Raw genomic sequence first — 20,606 nt, forward strand, 5'->3', positions numbered from 1 at the left:
ATCAATAACAAGATAGAATTTAATTTCAGGCCTATTTATAAATTTTGTGGTATATAACTTTCGCATTTTAGTACGTAATATGTATTTTGAATCGTCAAATTGTCTTGAAACTTAAAAGAAAATTGTTCTTTAAAAATTCACTGAAAATCGGTAGCTAAAATTGTTTGTTTAGGTGTTATTTGATTTTCGTGTTAACTTGTAATTTCGTTAGTCGCCGGATCTTCTGTTGTTTCACACAGGAAAAACACACGATACGAAACGTAATGATAGATTTTGTCCTCAATCTCACGCCGTAACAGAAAAAGCTTTTGAACATCTGTAAACTCCGAGCGCTTCGCAGTAAGTGATATTTTCAATGAATCTTCGGATTGTTTTCAAGTTCAAGGATTGTAAATTACAATTTTATGAAAAACGAAGGTTGTTCTGTTATTTCAGTGTGAATCCTTGCATGCCTGCCAGTCGCTGGCGCCGCTTGTTGAGACTAAAACGAAAAAAAAAATTATTTTAAGATTATCATTGGCTTCTTTGTTACCCCACCGCTATTCTTAGCAACAAAGGTCGCCATTTCGTTCGTTTATTGCTCGCCAAAACTATCCAATGCACTCAAAAGCCTAAAATCGAAAAAAAGTTTACAGGAATCGACCAATCGAGCGAGCGAGTGAGTGCCATTCCCCACATCGTATCTACAACTCGCTCTTGCGCATGCGCGCAATTCACGCGTTAAAAATTAGAAAGGACCCACCGCGTAGATTAGAACCACACCCAAAAAGACAACTAAAGAGAAAATAGCCCTTGAAGTTTTTTAAATAACAGAAAAAACGGAGAATTCGAGGAAGAAAGGGCACACCCAAGGTACCGCCCCCAAAAGAACTACCTGCCATTTATATAAGTCAACTGATTGTAAATTCAGCGCGGAAGATGAAAGCACAAGTTGCCAACACCTTTAGCCGCCTCACAGAAAAAGGCGCTGAACGTATTAAACCAAAAACTATTTCACCGAATGGCTTATGCTAATATGCTATTTTCATTCATGTTCCAAACGCCAAGATGAGGAAGCTCTTATAATGCTTCGAGATAAAACGTGTTAATCTTATCGTTTAACATGTTTAGTCATCTTCCCTCAAAGCGAAATGATATCGACCGTTGTATCGAGTTGTAGGCATAAATTGATTATTTACCACATAAACTGTGGTGTTATACAAGGATTTCCGGCCCTGAGAAAAGCTGTAACAACACACGTGAAAAAATATCGTATTTTTTCACGTGTGCTGATATAGCCAATCAGCTGCTTACACGTTACTCGCCTTTGGCGCCACTCGGTCAGGTTAATGAACGAACAGCAAAGCCTTAACGATTCTCAACACGAGTTGTTTGTCAGAGCTTTCTTGAATTATGGGGGCTAAAACACTAAAAAATCCGTATCGCTGGCAGACAATGAGGTTCAAACTTTCCTAGAAAAGGAAGAAAACCAATATACTAAAAGAAAAAACGAAAGTTGCGTATTCAGTGGCTTTGGTGTTAGCATTTCTCTCGACTGAGAAAGAATACCGACAACTGAAAGATTTGCCACTAGCCGATTTTGGCCGTTTACCTGAAAGACTTCTTCTATCGGTAAGGACAAAGTCATTAAATAAGAATTTTGTAAATTGAAAATTACGACCATTGTTGGTTTTGTAATCATGATTCAACACATTGACGGCACATTTTGACTGTCTGCTCTCTCAAATAAATGAGATAAATCTTATTTTCACCAGTTTTTGATAAGAAATAACGAACTGATCCTCACAGGTGAACCACAATCGAAGAAATTTTGGAAAAGAAAACCGAAAATGTTTAGTCTTCAAACAGTTTCGACCTCGTGGTTTCACATGTCCCGGGGCCATTATTGAACGAGCTACGAAACCAAATTTGTGAGCGAAGGAAATTTTTGTAGTTTTTCTGATGTTCTATAAGGAATCTAATCATATGTAAAATTATACGTTGACCAGAGGATAAAACCAATTAACGAACTTATCCACAAAGATGATTTGCGATAGATTGAAGAAATTACAATTGGATTTATGAAATTGTAGACTGCTTTACATAAATGGATCAGTCTTCACATGCAAAAACGGAAAACATTTTAATGGTGCCTGTATGCGCGCAGAAATCTTGAAAATATATCTTCTGTTATAATTCCCTTATTGGATAAACGCTGAGGGTCCAATTAATTGTCTGAACACTGTCCTTGTTAACAAAACTCTGATAAATTTCCGGCAGGTTCTGCTCTTAGGTCAACAGAAAATAACCATGAATGCCTCATTGGATATTTATAATTATTTTCTTATTGTCTAATGATAATCTCAATTTTTCTGTATTTCTTAAACGTTTCCCAAGCAAGCTGTTGATAACATTAAAGATCACAGCAATGGTTTTGAATTATTATAATTTTCCCGTCTCCATAAGAAGCGAAATGACTCCGGAAGCTCAAATTCGAAGTCACTGCAAATGCTTTGTTTTGGGGAATGTTGCTTACCTCTCAATCACATACGACTTGATATAGCAAATTCAGGATAAACTTTGCCCACACCAGCTTTAAGTCATTCATTAGTCACTTTTGATCGGTTGTTTAGGTCTTTCCCTCATCTAACAAAACAATTACATATTTCGCTTTCGTAGACAGCGAGTAAGCTGGGAACAGGTCGTAAATACCAGTAGATAAGGTAATTCATACTGCTGTTATTCACCTTTTAGCCTTAAGGTTTAACGTGTAGCGTCACGTAACTTTTGATGTAAACAAACCGCGAAAGGACGAACTTCAGCTTCGGCGTTTTTTTTGCCCCCGCAGGGTTTTTGGCCCCAGAGGGCCAAAAACCCAAGGAGGCACCTTAGGACTCCCCGCGTAATATAGAGGAAGACTGGAGAAGAGGGAATGTGGGTATTTTCGGTAGATCATAACCAGAAAAAATCTCGATTTGATCGCTTGCACGGCCGCAAGGTATCAACGTTTTTCCCGCAAATGGTCATGGGCTGCCAGTAAAAAGACACGCGCGCGAGGACTTTTAGGATCGGCGTCTTTGACACGAGATTTGTCCTAGTATAGAGGAAGACTGGAGAAGAGAGAATGTAGGTGTTTTCGGTTGATCGTAACCAAAAAAAATCTCGATTTGATCGCTTGCACGGCCGCAAGGTATCAACGTTTTTCCCGCAAATGGTCATAACTACACAACTGTAAACAACAAGCCCAACTCAAAAAAAAAAAAGAAAATGGTACTGTAGGGCGGGGGCAGCTCTAGTGAGAACTATAACTAGTGTAAATAATTATCAGGGAGTGAAGCGCTTAGATTTCAAGTAATCCTACGTTTAGTAGGAAACTTGTGCTCGCGAATCGCTATAGAACGTGAGCAAGCCTTCTTTCCCAGACGGAATTTCGTATTGTAACGAATTGTTTTAATTAACGACTTTTACAACCTCAAGTAAAGCAAGTAGGAAATTCTGTGATACCAAGTTCATGAGTCATAAGTAGCTGTAGGCAGAAATGTGACCCGCATTTCCTCCATGAATTTTTTCTCTATTAACTAAACTGTTTGTTCAAAGGATGGATAATTTCTTATCCGCTGGATAAATCGCTATCCAGCGGATAAATTATACCCATGATGTCATATCGGTTGTTCAAAGTATGGATAGCGCTATCCATTCTCTATCCAGCGCATAAATTTACTCATCGTTAGGTAGGTAGCACATAGAGAATAATACTTGGGCGCGCGTTGAGATGGCATTTCTCTTCGCCTCAACTCGATAGCTCACGAATGAGCGCAGCGAGAGAGTGAGATGTCGAGTTGAACACTCGAAATAAATTCCATATATAAAAGCAACTATTTATTTTGTATATCATATAAACACAATAATCCTTTACTGACAAGAAAAATCGACTATATTAATGAATATGTAAGGATCGAACCTCCGAATAAAAATCGTAAAGTACGTTGGCGCACTCAAGATGAAAACATACGTTGAATCACGACAAAAACAATGGGCCTAACTTCCAATATGCAAAATTCTCAGTTATGTTATTGGTTCCTACCGTCAGAACAAAATCGACCTGTGGCAAATCTGTTAGTTGTTGATTTTCGTTCTCAGCCGGAAGAAGTGCCATTACCAAAGCCACTGAATATGTAACTTAAGTCCCACAAACGACCATGGATTGAGAATGTTGAACACTTTGCTGTTCATTCGTCAACCTGACCGAGTGGCGCAATAGGCGAGTGACGTGTCAGCAGCTGATTGGCGATATCAAACACGCGTAAAAAAATATATATATATATATTGAACAAATAGATTCCAAGTTGCCATGTGTCTGTTCAGTAATAGATCACAGATGACGTCAAAATGTGGTAAGAACCTTTTGCGGTAAGATCCCTTTGCGTCTTATGTGGAGGGGGACAGGGGGGCGGGAGCTCGGGAGAACGTGATCTGTGATCACTGGATGTGTTCTCCAACATGGACATTTTTCAATGGACTGTGTTGGTTTTAGTGCTGGAACAAAACGTTACAGAGCATTCTCTCACTAAGTAGCATCGTTAAATAACTTGTAATTTGTCGTTGCTCAAAGATACAGACCAAGGAATGTCTTGAAGTTTACCATATCAAGAAAAAGGATAAATTGTAGGCAATTGTTGTTAGTTACAAACTGTAGTTTGTGGCTAGGAGCAATTTCGTTCCGAACATACTATATTGACAAAATGAATGAAGTGATCTCACGATAGCAGCTCCAAATTTAGGGCCTATATGAGCGTATGCTCATATTGTGACAATTTTATGCGAATACAGTCTTGGACTAGAAAGACACGCGCAGAAATACTTAATACAGCTAAGCTGTATCAAAATTTTGTTTACAGGGATTGTTGTGTTGACATAAAAACCATTTTTATTGAATACAGTTGAATTTTGCAGGAATGTTTAGAAATGTTGTGGCTAGATGGCCTGGTTCAACACATGATAGCCACACTTTCTGGATGTCAGCCTTAGGGGTAACCTTGAAGGGACTGGTCTCACAGATGGTGTGCTACTTGAGGATAGTGGCTATACATGCTCTCCATTCCTCATGACTCTGTACCTCAACCCCAAAACACCTCAGGAAGAGCATTTCAACAGAGCACGCAAGATCACACAATGTACTATAGAGCAAACTTTTTGATTGTTGAGGAGGAGATTCCATGTGCTACACTCAGAGGTGAGGATGGCTCCTCACTGGGTATGCACCATAATTGTAGCTTGCTGCACTTTACACAATCTTACTGTTAACTTAAGGGAACCAGCACCAGAGGACCTAGACATGGATGATGAAGGTGCTGCTGACCTTTACACCCTGTACCATGGCTGTGAAACCGGTGACGCTGTCAGAGAGCACTTCGCTTTAAATTTTTGCAAGTGTACCTCTATATGAAGAGAGAGTTTAATGTCCAGAACAATAAAAATTGTCAAGTTTCAAGGCATTTAGACTCTGAAGACTTTTAAGGGAGAAATAAATTTGCCCACCAGTAACACTTCAATAGTTTTCATGCAAATATTTTTCCCAGAGTTTTTAAACCATCTGTAATATTTCTCATACTGCTAGCCTGCCTAAAACCTTTTATGTTTCACTCAAAGATGAAGAAAAAATCGCACTGATTTTTTTTAATTAAAAACGGAAAATTTCGGTGAATGGCAAACAATTTTTACTTCTCAGCAAAAGCATTGAAGTTCTACCTGTCAACCCTCAGTGGTAATTGTTGGAAAGTTTTCATTCTGGAAAAAGTAGTTGGATACGGTCATTTCTTGAATTCACACAACTCAAGTGCCAAGTTTATTAGTTATTCCTTAACGCATTAAACTACTGCAAGATGCCTATGTCACACCTGTATTACAAATATGTTACAGAAAGAAAAAACTTAGAGAAAAGCGATATGTCTGGTGACGAGTTAGCAAAATTAAAAATATGTTCCTTTTGGGTTGTAGGGTGCTTCCTTGGTGTCTTAAACATTGTTGGCTAGCTAGTAATTTTATTGCAAGTAATGCTTTGGTGTTTTATCAAACTTTAGCTTTGCAAGGTCTCTGATTTCGTGATTAGCAACACATTTGCGTCATTAGTGAGGGCCCCCACAGATAAATGTTTTTTAAGGGAACTGACAGCCCTTTAAATGGAAAGGCATCCTTTTCAAAATTTTTTCCTGATCTACTCCTTGTTCAAAGAACTGCATTGATTAGTTAATTAATTAATCCTACCCTGCTGCTCAACTCTGTGGTATCTATTTCCGTTGTTTATTGGATTCCTGTACAATGATCATTGACTGTGTTCGCTTTCGTTTGGTCAAAGCTAAGTTTAGCTCAACCCAACTAAATTTAGCTTATCCTCGCATCAGCTGGGACAATTGTCATAATTTATTTTAGTATTAGGTCTGGTTTGATGATTTGTTCAGTTATGATGCATATAATCGTGGGGAAAAGAATATTTACGTTGTCGGTGTTTTGTCGACTTCTCGGGCGCGGTGACACAGTATTCTTATTACTAGGACTTCCTGTGGCAAAGCTAAAGTCTTAAATTCAGTCGCGGTTGTCGCGATTATCTTCCAAAAAGGCACCTTCGGCGTTTCTGCGGAGAGGGCTGGTTATGAGGCCCAGACAATCTAAACAAAGGTCCGTTGAAAGGATTTGTGGTTACAGGTTGTCTGTGTTTTACTTTCAATAGGTAAAACGCAATTTCAGGTCGGTATGTTCTAAGAAACTTTTAACCATTTTGCCCTGAAATGTGGTGTTTGCTGGGACAACATAAATAAATTTTTATCAAAACTTGCGTCTCAGAGTTGCTTATTAATATTTCCGTTGTAACTAGACGATCTTTTCTCAGAGTTTTCTCCTCTAACCTCGTTTTCTCAGTCTGTACCGTAAGTTACGGACCGAGGTTTTTCCTCTCGGATTTATGGCTTGTACGCTCGAATTCAGCAGGCCTTTCAGTCAAATTTGCACAAACACACAGCTATTTCATAATTTTCCTTGCATGAGTCTTTGCTTGCCAGTACGCGCGCACCATTGTTTATGTTTCTTCCTCTTCTGCTGTTTTCGAAAATTCAGCTGAACTGACAAACAGCTGGTCTTCCGTTATTTGAGAGCTCAAACGGATACGGGGAATCATATGCCCTGTTTTTACAAAGGTTCAGGGTATCGAAGAAAACAAGTTTTATGTTTGCGATGTTGAAATAGACATAAGTTGTCTAATTTGGTTCAATATGGAATTTTTTCCTTCAAACGTACACGATAAAAACAGAAACAGAAACAAAATCAAGACGAGGTAATTGCCTCGTCTTGCCTCATGCTAGCTACGGCCTTGTCAATCTGTAAAAGCCAGAAGTCAAGCTTTTCTCGAAACAAATTATCGAGGAGAAACAGAAACTGAAGAAAACTCGAAGCCGTTGGCGACAAGCTATAAGTTTATCTCATTTTTAAATATTTCATGACAATGGGCAAAAATTATCTACGGTGAGTTACCTTGGCGCTCTTTCTTGTTTACACTGTCTTTCTCCCAGCTTCTGTAATGCCAAATTTTTTCAAAGATGAAGTCAACCTGGTAGATGGAATGACTTGTTCGGATTGTGACGTTAGGAGTTTTCTGTAACCAAAAGAAACATAAAGTTTTGATAAGCGTACTGATCAATTTTAATAAAAACATATGGAATTTTGGGCAGTTATCGTCGCCAGACAGATCATTAACATTCTAGAAGGATTCTTGATAACATTATTGTCGAGAATGGAATATTTATTTAGAGTTTTCTGGAGCTAGGACAGCTCCTTATGAGTCCAAAACCATGCACACTCAACCCTCATTTGAAGCTTGGGGCCCGTTTCCCGAAAGTACTGGTCACTTTACGGGCCTGAAGCCATAATTCAAAAAAATCGTATCCATCGGCTTCTTCTAGTCGTCTCCAGATATCTTTGTTTTTTTTTTTATTTTAAGCATCGGTATCTTTATCTCTTATGTAAACTAAACCTTTGGAATTTGTATTTACTGAGATTTTTTAGAAACGGACCCCAGACCCAGAACTGGCTTCTACATGTATGTACACCACAAATACGCATGTCGAACGATGTGGTGCAACACTTTTGCTAACGATCGATGTCCAGTTTGAAGACAGACGAGTTCTAACATTTATCTCTTTCCAGAGCCAAATCCTTTGTATTTGTGATATGAAACGAAACAAAATTTTCATATCAGCGTCTCAATGACAACATTATTTTTAGTCCACATATCTGACATACTAGTTACGCACTCGTTGCTTATTTAATTGAACCAAGTTTGAGCAAGCGGAACCGAATCAGCAATTTTACCAAATCTACACTGAGTTGAAGCTGGTCGCCATTAATCACTAAGCTATATTAGGATGGGAATGAAGTAAGAACCGAAGATTTGTAAGGTCGTAGAGATCATGGCGCTTGTTCCATTAAATCGTCGTTTTAGAAATTAAGAAGTTTTTCCTAGGTAGTGGCCTGTTGTTATTGGCGAGAAAAGATTCTCTTATATCTTTGATATTGTCCTTTTATTTCGAATGTCGTCAAATACAATGGAAGTACAGAAAAAAGGCGAGTTTGAAACCTTACCTTCGCTCAGATTTAGCAGTAGAGGAATTCAACACTTATTAAAGAATGGTTGAGGCTAGAGGCGACGATTTCAAAAAGCAGATGAGCACGAAGGAATATGAATACTCTTGGCATTTTTCTTTGAAACAAAGCCAGACCATCATTCTCTGTATGAAAACCCTTTCTCGATGATAATTTGCGATCTTTAGTATCCTGTTAAGTTCAGTCAAAAGCTGCGCCGAAAAAAAGATTTACACAAATCCTAGACTGCCCTGTCGATGGAAAAGACAAACAACGCCAAGAAATGACCCACTCCTCTTCCTGCTGCCAATCCACGCAGCTGAAAGTCTTGTTTCTTCTTGATATTAAACACAAAACAGGATAATGTGCTCAGAAATGTTTGGACTTTCAGTAAATTTAGATTCAAATACGATCTAAATATGTCTAACAAGAAGACCTGATTCACGAACAGCGATCAAATTTGTCACCTGAAGATATCCGCTTTTCATCTCAGATATAGTTCTCAGACTAGTAAAATACGACCACCATTAGGGTGCTTTCTCTCTTCTTAGAAGCAAAAAATGATGTCTTAAAAAAGTATTTCTGTGATTGGATAAAACCATAAGTTGATCGTTCGATAACTTTTTAAAAAGATGTGGCTGAAATTTAAACCATAAAAAGAAATGATAAACAAAGATGAAGATCGTTTTCAGAACAAACTACTACCTTGTTTTTAAATTATGCTAGCATGTCGACCCATCTCAACGTAGCAAGGGTAAACTGCTAAAATAAACTCTCGGTGTTTAAAACAAAGTTCACATATGTTATTTGTCATTGGATCGCTTTCTTCCATTTCAGTAAATGTACTTGGAGCTGATGAACATATAAGACTTGAGACTTTGTTTGAAGGTCAACGAGTCAGTCTTCTGCGTAAGTACTAAAACATGCAAAGACCTAAAACCACCAACAACCACCTAAAGAATTTCAACAACCACCTACAACCACCTACAACCACCTACAACCACCTACAACCACCTAAAAAAACATCTACAGCCACTCACAAACAATCTAAAACCATCTAAACCAAGGAATAAATCTCTAAAATAAGGCGAGACGACATGTCACGTACATGAAATACGAGAATCGAACAAAACCTCTACCTCCCCCTGAAATCTTACTCTCCCTGGTCCTTTGTATAATCAACCATCTCACGAAATGAAATATGAGAGCATGCTAATTATATGTTATTTTCCCTCAGTAGTAAAAGACTGAAAGAACTAAACGAAATAGTTATCTTTGTAAATCGACCACATTTCGCTCCCAATACCATTTCATATAACGTGTTCAAATTCTCAACGGTTCCTCTAGTAAATTAACACAGAGTCACACAACGCGTGACGCATTCTCAATTTTAAAAATCATTTTTCTCGAGAAGTGAGCTTGGGACGCCTGTGACGCATATTTTTCCAAATCTCAAAAAACCAAAGGAGCCCGCCGCTAAAGCTGTCAGCAGTTGAAAAGAATGACTCCCAATATAGACGGCAAAGTCACGAACGTGAAAAAGAGCGCGAAATTTCATCATTCACATTGACATTTTCATTGCGTGTAGTTCGAAGCTACACCATGGACAGGTGAGATTTTCCCTTTTCTTACTATGGCCATCAAATGCCAGGATGTGAGTAGTACTCCTTCCTTCATAACCTGGGCAACACACCCCCAATTCGACCTGTTGTAAGTGTTTCCTTACTCGGAACTGGTTAGATCAAATGTTCACCACAAACCGTATAATATCAAGCCAAGCTTTAATAATTACTCGATCTAAAAGAAATACATTTATAATTCGCAATTAGAACAAACGCAAATCAAGTCTTTATCTTGCAACTAAATTAAAAAACTTGAATGTAAACTTACTTCTGTGGCGGGTCGTTACAACAGTCTCACTTCACAGGTTAGCAGATTCTCCAGGTAAGCGAATTTAGAGACAGAAAAAATCATAACATAATAACTTCTTGCTCACTTCGATTCTGGTGAAAAACTGAATTGAAAAATAATAATCTAACGCTTTTAAATTAATCTATAGAATTAATGTCAATCACGATTCTTGTCATTAGGTAAATCTATCAACGAGAGGCCACGCTTTCGTTTTCGTTTTGATAAACGAAACAGTCAGCGCCGAACAAAGAAAACCTGAGAGTCACTGTTATCCTGTTCCGCCACATGGCAAGTGTCGTGACTGAACACAATTTCACCGCTAAAATTTCCCTTGTGTGATTGACGCTTACATTTTCACTTGCTAAAATGCGACCGTCTAAGCTCAATTTTATTTTCATTTCCAGTCTGATGCAATTTAATTTTCCAGCCGATTTTTTCAAGCCAAAATAAAAATTGGTCTGTGATGCGACTCGGCCCATAAGCATATTACTGAGTCAGTGTCTGCTTTTGAATTAACCTAAAATTACTCCGACCAAGACCAAGTTCCTTTAAGACGATTAAGATGTAAAAGTCTGAACTGCTTCGAAATCGAAAGATTAAGAGATTAAGATTTCTTAAGAAAGTTTGACACAAAGGGACTTTTCAGTTCCTCATTTTGAATAAATCAAATCTGCATTTTAATAGCGATTTACTTCCTTGTGCTTGCCAAGGCAAATCTTTTTTCCTGACGCCGCTAGCAAAGTATTGGTTAATTTGTTTATATTTCGTCTTGAGAAAGATTCGGTATCGACATTGGGCTCGTGATAGAGAGTAAATCAAGTTTCACGACATTACCACGACACACTGAAACTTTAAACACAATCACGTTCTTCCTCTGTTCGTTCGCTGTGATAGTTTGCTCTTCACACTTAATATGCGCAATATTCTTATGTTTGTTGTGATAACCACTGTTATAATTTTACGATATTGCACGAAGGATTTTTTCTTTTTAGTTGAATAGGTTTAAATTTAGCTATATCAAGCAATTTCAGTTTTTACTGACGGTAGTTCGGTAGTGGTTGTAAGTTTAACGTGATAAATTCCACCTACCTGTGGAAAATGGAACACTCAGTTCTCTCGAAATATAGAAGATGTGTTTGATATATCACTAGACTGATTTCTTTACTAAATAGCGACAACACCTTTGATGAACAGAAGCTCTTCGTTCCACGACACATTTCAGCGCTAAAGGGAGAACTGACACGATCTTAGACCACAAAGCATTTCCGTTGAAGCGTTACATATGCTCAACCACCTAAGAGATTATCATCACATGCGAAAGCAGCTTTTCAAATAATGAATGGCTTTTCGTTTATCTGTCATGGAAATAGACACAACCATTGACAGTTCGGAAAGATTCAAAGATCAGGTGACGTCACAACACGGCGACCATGTCGGAAATCGAAGATTTTCGTAATCTACTTTACATACTCATTGTTTATTCATTATTGCTCGCCGCTTGTGCCCATAACTCTGTTGGGATTTAGTGTATAGGCATTGAAATCCATGTTTATTCAATATTACGGTCATCTTGGAATGAAAGGAGGGAAATTTTTGGCAGAGAAATTGATTGAGAGTAGTCCTTCGTGGTTTCTGACCGTTTTTAGGTTACACGTTTGGGGAAAAAGGAATGAGATACAAAATTGCAATTCAAGAAAAAAAAATTTGACTCTCGAGTGGTAATGAAAACTAAAATCTCAGTCCCTTCTGCCCTCTTCCTCCTATGCTAATCCAAAAGAAAATAAAACTGTCAGCATGGGCCTAGTTTGAATCCCTAAAATCGCACAGATTGTGACATGCTCTCTTGCACTTTCCTGGTTTCTATATTTGCGCATTAAAGCAAAAGCAAAGGATGAAATTAGTGAGAACATTAATAGAGCAGGTTGAACTTTTGGTGTGAGTGAGAGCACAAATAGAGTAAAGAAACAAACACAAAATAATGTACCATTTTGTGAAGGAACCATTTTTTGGTATTACACTGCATTGGTTCCGACTCGTTTTCATCTTCAGTGGGTGAAATAAAGGGATGGATATAGCTAACGTTGGATTCTCAAGCATCAACAGTTAATTCACTGTTTTCAGTATAAAAATTTTGGTGATGACGTTAGTGAAGATGATGATAGTTATTATCGCTGATGCCGAAGTTATAAAGAAAATTTAACAGTTTCCAGTATCATCATTTCAAACCTGGCCTTGAAACATTTGAATAGTAAGACTGGTAGGAAGGTTACGCTGAGCTCGAGCCCCAAAGCTATTTTTTGGGGGCATTGGTTAAATAAAGGACTTTGCTGCTAAGTCCATAACTATAACTCGACATTATACATGACTAGAAACACGATTTTATGAGACTCAGTGCTTGATGCGGTAAGCAACCACGAATTCAACGACTTCTAATTAGGCGAACCAGACTAAGTGATATATGTTTATCTTAACAGAAAAAAATTGAATGTCAGCGTTTTCTTCGTTACGGTATTTAAGCGTCACTTAAAAATATGGCAAACATATGCACTATTTATGGCTGTGCTCAAGTGAAAGTGTTCTATAAACGTGGACCGCCTATAAATCGAACAGTGCGCACAACTGAGTTGGAAAATGGAGTATAAGAAAACATTTTCTCAGCGAAGTATTAATGGGAGTCCAGCTGACTCACTCCAGCATGTAATCTTATTCTTTAGATGGTTTTATAGGCAATTTTAATGTACTTGCCAAAGTAAACTTAGATTATGTTTTCAATAATAAGCTATCAACTTCTGTTTTTGCGTTTCCAATTCTTGACATCCCCTGCTATAAAGAAACAAAAAACAAGAATGACTTTACCTTATCCTCTTGACATTGTTCTTCCAGTCGTCTCCTACACTATTTATCTGTGCGTTGCAGCGAGAAAGAGAAGTCTGTTCTAAATTGCTGTAACAGCAAGAAATATTGCAAACTAAGCAAAGGAAAACATTTTCCGCATTTCAAATATTTAAACGCCTTACCTTAACCTGTTACGCACGAATGCTTTGTTCTGATGTAATATCATTGAGCTATTGCTTAACATTTTTGTATAATCGTATGATAGTATAACGTTTTTATTTCTCACAGAAGACAAACATCTGTGCAACCAATTATCAGTATACCCTAGCTACCGAAGCAGGCCTAATCTACGTGTTCCGCGCACACGAACTTTATCTCCTTGAAGACGAGGAAAAATGTCAGACGGTTTAAAAAAATTGTCTCAAGGTCATGAAACTTTTTTTCACAGTCGGTTTAATTGATAAACTGGTGTGCGGCACCGCACGAATCAAAACAGTGACAACTTGTGTTAATCTCCAACACGTTTCCTCGGATAAGAGCAGACTTCATCAGGGAGTTTTTGCAAGTCATGGGTCGATAAGCTTGCTAATAAACCTTATACATCGTAAATGATACATATAATATGTCTATTTTCGACCTTTACGCATGCAGTCGAAACCCGCTAACTCGAACTCGATGACAACTGTACAAGGAAAGTGGAGGTTGCTAGTGGCGGATTTATGCCAAGCCGCACGCCTGTGTTACTACTTTATCCTGCCAATGAACGGAGGCATAGGGTAAAATATGGACTGGACTGTTTTTTGGACCATATTTTGGACCATTTTAAAGGGGGGGAGGGGGGGAAAAGCACACCATCAATACTGAGGGAGGGGTGGGATACAGTCTATCAGTACTGAGGGAGGGGTGGGAGGCAGAGTGTTATTACTCAGGGAGGGGTGAGAGACGGACTATTAGTAATAGTGACTACGCAGCGAGGGGTGGGAGGTGGTTGTAATAATGAACACTACTGGTTAATGGAGCTTTCACTCGATCGTAAAAACTATTTTAATTGGTTTTCAACTGACTTTTTGTATGTCATATGACTTCTACGTTTTGCCGACGGAAAATATCGGCAAGCAACAGTAGCCACCATAGTTCAGGCAAATTGGAAAACAAACCTAGGGGAGTCGTGAGGAATACCTGGTCGCGATTTCCGGTTTCGGAAACTCCTTTGTTTGCGGAACAGATGAAGTTGATATTTGCGCTTTCCCATTTTGCAAGTACAGCAGTGTTTTTGATCGATTCGAGAACATGGATTCCTCTTCGAAATCGTCCGCTGATGGACTTCAAAAATTGCGATAGCGCTTGTGAATTCTATATGCTGCTAAGTTAAGGGCTAAGGACCGGAAATCCCGTGATCTTGTTTGATAAGGTCAATGACAAAAGGAAGATATATAAATTTAGTAATTACATACTGTATGCACAAAGGGAAACGTGAAGCAACTGATGCTGCACAAGTTGACTCAAAAGGCCATCGCATGACTCAACAGTGGAGGATCGTAAACGCGATATTTTCAATAAAAATTAAAATCCAGTGTTTACGTGGCAGTTTCGTTTTCGCATGACAAAAAAATGAAGAACGCCTGTATGATCGAGTAAAAGCTCCATTAACCAGCAGTGTTTACCATTACCCCTCCCTGCGTAGTAATAGTCCGTCTCTCACCCCTCCCCGAGTAATAACACTCTGCCTCCCACCCCTCCCTTAATACTAATAGACTGCATCCCACCCCTCCTTGAGGACTAATGGTGTGCTTCCTCCCCTATAAATTGGTCCAAAAAATGGTCCAAAAAATAGTCCAGTCCATATTTTACCCTATGAACGGATGTTTATTGGCCTTTCGAGTTTTATGAATGCTATCACGTTCTTATCGATCGCAATGAAAGATTAGGAAGTCTCAACCAGCTGCATTGCCCTAATTTCTTATTTCAGTAAAGTTCGGTTCATCAGGATAAATGTTAGCCAAAGCATAAGTAAAACTAATTAGAGGTAACGGAAACTTCAAGTAGCCCGATAGTAAATGACTGAAAAAATGGGGACGAATCCAGGTTAAATGGGGTCGAATCCAGGTTAAATGGGATTTTCTTCGAGTTGGTGGGGTTCTACTATAAAACGAAGCAATCGGTGTGACAAGGTGTTGCGCATACTTGACAATTCCTCGCACCATACGTAATGTGTTTAAAAAAGTAACCCTCGTTGCACTCGATTAGTCCTTACTAGCCTACGTCCAGCGGATAAGAGTTAACAATTCGTGCTAAGGTATCCACCATATAGAGATTTATCCAATGGATGGCGTTATCCACTCTTCGAACAACCGGGGCCTGATGTTTTGCCGAGGAATTTTTTTGCCAAACAACATTATGATTTTGGTAGGCCTTTTTTCATCAAAATCGTCTCTAGCTCGCTGCAATCCAACATGGACCACTACCGTCAGAACCTGCCATTTATATAAACAGAGCAAACATTGTTTACGAGGTTGAAGTACGACTCAATAGACTTCTTTGTCGGATGAGAAAACAATATCGTTTTCCTCATAGTTTGCCTTTCCACAGCCACACAAAACAAAATAAGCTGCTGCGAATAAGAAAACTTTGGAGGCGACTTTTTCACATATAAATACTGAAACAAATCGTATGTGAACTTTTGGGGCCCACCCATTTTGTATAATTAAAGATAACTCTGATACTGGAGAGTTGCCATCTTCTAAGTATCAACTCGTCCAATTTTCTGACGGTATCGTTCTGATAACTTTTTCTGTTTTTCACCTCATCAAATGTTTACTGTTGCCTGGTTATATTTTTGTTAGTTTTGAATAAGTTGCGTGAAGATAAGAACCTTTGTCTGATATAATTTTTTTCCATTTTATATTTGCTTCCTTCGGCTGGCTGAAGGTGAAGCAAAACGGGAAATTCTAAAATGCAAACTCAAAATACTGACACAAATGCGGAGAACAAAATTTCACGTTTATGTATTACAAAATTTTAGGAAATCAAATTGACGTTCAGACGAAATAACTTCACTTTGACGAAAAAGATCAGTATTTGAGTTTATATAACTCCTAATTTTTCTTCGCTCTACGTTGCTGCATATAAAGACTGAAACTGAAGTAGCACTTGGAGATAGGCGCCTACCGTGAAAAAATGCAAAGTGATTCTAGGAAATATAGACCACATCGCGGAGCCTATAGATCCAAGCTAACTTGAAACTGGATATGAAGAAAGATGACAAATGTTCATTCCATGAAACATACGTGATGGAAATATTATTTGTGTGATGGAAAATTAACGATAAGAAATTGGTTCCGATGACTTCAGCATATCCTGACTTGTTTTGAACAGGATTCGTAAGGCCTAAAATTGGACCTTACTATATTTCTAAGAAACTCAACAGCCACCCGGTGAATACGTGTATAATATATGATCGACACGCTTTGTTTTCATGAACTTAGTTTTGTGAAATGTGTTAGCGATCGTTCAAAAGGGCTGCTTTAAAAACTTGCGTAGCTCAAACGTACAGTTCAAGATCGTTTGTTTACCAATACTACTTCAGTTCAGTCTGCTATCATATCAGTTGGATTCATTCGCTAACCAAAAGCAGGCGCCAACAATCTTTCTATGAACCAATCAGTGACTAAATTCTTTAAAACATTTTCGATAATTATGACGACAATTAAAAGTTTCAGCGATTGTGACTGCATGTCGCACCAGCTCATCTAAATTTGCGCCACCTTGGAAAAAATTCAGCAATAGAAGAATTGTCCCTGACAACTGGATTTCTTACCAGGAACCCACACGCAGTGAAATATTTAGGGGCCTAGACTGGCCCATCAAAGAAAACGTCTTTGCGCTTACCTTCATGACTGATCTTTTCCTTCAGTGAAGAGAATTTTTACTCAAAATACAGTCAGGGTGCGAGAATCTTTGGTTCTACGCAGTTGCTTCATCAAGGGATCTGAAATGTTTCTCCGAATTGAAAGGGAAAGACAGCTTAATTCAATAAATATTAGGGGAATCCCCCGGTAGGGTGAAGTATGAAGGGGTAAAAAAAAAGGGGGGTCATCAATACACCAGGCCTGACCCATCCCCCTTGTCAAATTTTCTTAAATATTCTTTATCCAGTTTGCTGGTGATGCATATCTATGTGCAATCGTAACAATGTCCAGTCTGTCTGCATTTAATCTGTGACAATGCATCAACAGACTACTGTTTAAAATTAAAACCCTGCAACGTATCTATATGCAAAGTGCATTCTTGACTAAATGAGAGATGCAATGATTTGTGACTGATTATTTTTCCGAACCCTATGCTTGCTGCGCTGAAAAAATTTCCTTACAAAAAATATGTGGGGTGATGGGAGGACTGACAGCCGCTCCCCCACCAGCTACACCTCAATAATACATGCTATTTATCGCACAAATTTCAAAGAAAAGCTAGTCTCAACGCCCATGACGCTGCATTTTGGCAGGTTGCAACGTGTATCTCTGCTTTCACTTCCAAATTAATTGTTTCTTGGTTTGAAAACAATGGGACCACAGGCTAAGAAGGTTTTACTTTGAAATACAAATTGCGACAATATGATGTACATGAAGACGACGATCGTTGGGTCTGTTGCTACTTACTGATCATGTTTTACGAAAAATAACTCACCATGAATTAAACTATCTTTATGCGCTCATTGAATTTTCATCATAGAAGTCGTTTCAAATTTACAGCTACACAAATCACAATCTAGTTTAACCATTTGTCTGTACACTCGCCATAGAAAGTGTTATGAGTAAGAAAATCTAAATCAAAAGACAGTAAGCAGAATACAACTCATCAATACCACATTTTATTTTTTACTTTGACCTCAGAATCAACATAACTTCAAACAAGGCCATATCTATAGTCTTAACTATCCTTTTCCACTTCATTGTGTTACATTTTACAACAATTTTCCAACTTATTTATCACAAATTCTCTTCTCTGTTAAATTATACTTAAACTATGGAGGAAATGAATATCAAATAACATAAATAAATAAAAAATAGCAAAGGCCTTTTAAAGAACATTGTGAGATTCACCAGGTTAGATAATAATGGTTGTTTTATAGTGAAGGTGTGATTTTTATTAAAAATAATCACCTTTTCTTCTATCATTTTACTTAATAAAAGAAAATATGTATACCCTAGGTCAACTTTTCCTAAGGAAAAGGAGAAGAAATTCCCACTCATAGGCAGCAGAGATGATTCCCCATTTGTATGACATGAAGTTTTAAGGGTGAACCAGAATCCTATTTCAGTGGCTTTTCTTTTTTTTTTTTTTTTTTTTTCAGTTGAACTCTTAATGTCTTCAAGTTCAAAAGTCGTCACTCTTTGCTTAGTAACGACTACAAAATTACTATTTGGCACTCATTAAGGCCAGGCTGTGCTCTAAGCATGCATGGTCCACAGGAAGACGCACAACATAAAATTTTGCGCATGAACCTCCAGTTACTGATAAATTATTACAGGATACACCATGCAATCTTGCAATAAAAATCTGATAATTCTGCAGCTTATTCATACTTACAGATACTGACACTTGAAACAAGTTGTACCAATTGGGCTTGCATCTTGGTTATACTATAAAAAAAAGACAGTTAATATAACAGTTGAAAACAAACATACCCTTATCTTGAGACCTTTCATTTAAAACAAGTATTTAGATTTCAAAAGCTAGTTTTCTATCAAGCTGTCGGAGACTTTGATTCGTGCGTGACACATGTCAGATGATGAGTGTGAACATTATGGACATTGATTGGTTTATATAATCAACGCAACCTTGAATGACCTTTTAAATCAGTACTCGGCAACAACCAATCACAATGTAGAAAATATCGTATAAGAGAGTGATTTCTTACAAATTTTGCAGAGTAGCTTTTTACACACCCGATGTAAATAAGCAAATACGAGAGCGGAAAAAAACAGTTTGATTGAGTCTCGTTCGTTAGAATTCTATCCCTATTAAACAGGACAAAGTTTACAAAAAAGCATCTAACCACTTATTTTCAAAAAAGGCTTTCTCTATCATGTGGCTGGATGCTAATTCTTTGTAAAAGGCTGATGAAATCAAAGCAATGAATGCTTTATCAAATTCAACAAACAGCAAAGCTCCATAACCTTATTCCCAAACATCAATCATCTTGGGATCAATTGTAGATCACAGGGACAACATGAAAATCCCTTATTTTAAACAAAAATAATTATTTTGACCTCATTACATGACAAAGAGGTAAACCCCAAGAAAAACACAGTGAAAAACAAAACAAAAAAAAGTGCTGTTTCATGTTGTTCTCTAGTGGCATTGTGAAATTATGAAGTCATTTCCGTTTAATTGTTAATTTTTACAGAAGGTTTAAGGCCTCATTAGAGACCATCAATTTTCCAACAAAATAAAACAAAATGGATATGAGCTTCCCTAGCACAACTTAAGAAATTCCTTTCCACTTTGACACTCATTCAAGTAAGTACCACAAGAACCATGAACACCTACAGTTCATATTAACTGTTTATTCCATAGTGATCAACCAATCATATTACAAACAAATGAGATCTGCAAGCCCACAGTTAGGCTCTCTTTTGCATCGTTGGTTTGTCCCTCTCGAGTTTGTAACATATTCCAGAAATATTTCTGGTGTTCATAGGTTTTCTGAGCTTCACAGTGACAGCTATTCAAGCAATTTTTGAACATGGTTACTACCTGATCTGACACAACTTGTAAATCAATGACTAGCTTTTTATAGCTAAAAAAAAAACAGCTACTTGCCTCTTCACCAATACATCTTTGCCATGATCTGTGGGTTCCCTGCTGAAATCCTCATCCATGCTGCTATTAAATTATACCCCATGTAAAAGCTGTTGGTTGTGAGGGCTGTTGGTTGTGCAAAAGGAATTAAGCTTGTAGAATTCAGAGAGTTCTAGTAAGGAAAAAAATTCCTATTATCTAAAACAAACTTCAAGAAGAATTATATCTTTATACGTTATTTAGAGGAAAACAAATCAATTTATGCCAGCAATTAAAGAACATTTCAACAACTTCAATTTGCTGCACAACATACATACTCTACTAGTCTGAGGGAACAATGACACATGTATTTGAGAATATGGATCTGGCCTGAAAGTAAGTTGACATTCACCAAAGTACAGTTGAGCTTTGTTTGAGTCAGTCATGTTTATCATCCTGTCTGCATAAGA

At 37.8% G+C, this 20,606-nt stretch overlaps 1 protein-coding gene across 5 annotated transcripts in view; it reads right to left on the reverse strand.

Moving 5' to 3' along the window:
- LOC131788595 (uncharacterized) overlaps positions 1-11,847 on the reverse strand; it is a 30,895-nt gene extending 19,048 nt beyond the window's left edge. For 3 of the 5 annotated variants that reach the window (XM_066172113.1, XM_066172117.1, XM_066172115.1), the window contains exons 1-2: positions 11,611-11,847; positions 7,504-7,624 (exon numbers count right to left, since the gene is read on the reverse strand). The gene's annotated coding sequence lies outside the window, so the exon portion shown is untranslated. Of the gene's footprint in view, positions 1-2,515; positions 2,813-7,503; positions 7,625-10,500; positions 10,625-11,610 lie in introns of those variants that run through there. The other 2 variants (XM_066172114.1, XM_066172118.1) reach the window with 2 other exon arrangements.
- Positions 11,848-20,606: the final 8,759 nt, after the last annotated feature.

This window comes from Pocillopora verrucosa, chromosome 9 (assembly GCF_036669915.1).
Source record: "Pocillopora verrucosa isolate sample1 chromosome 9, ASM3666991v2, whole genome shotgun sequence".
Taxonomy (NCBI): domain Eukaryota; kingdom Metazoa; phylum Cnidaria; class Anthozoa; order Scleractinia; family Pocilloporidae; genus Pocillopora; species Pocillopora verrucosa.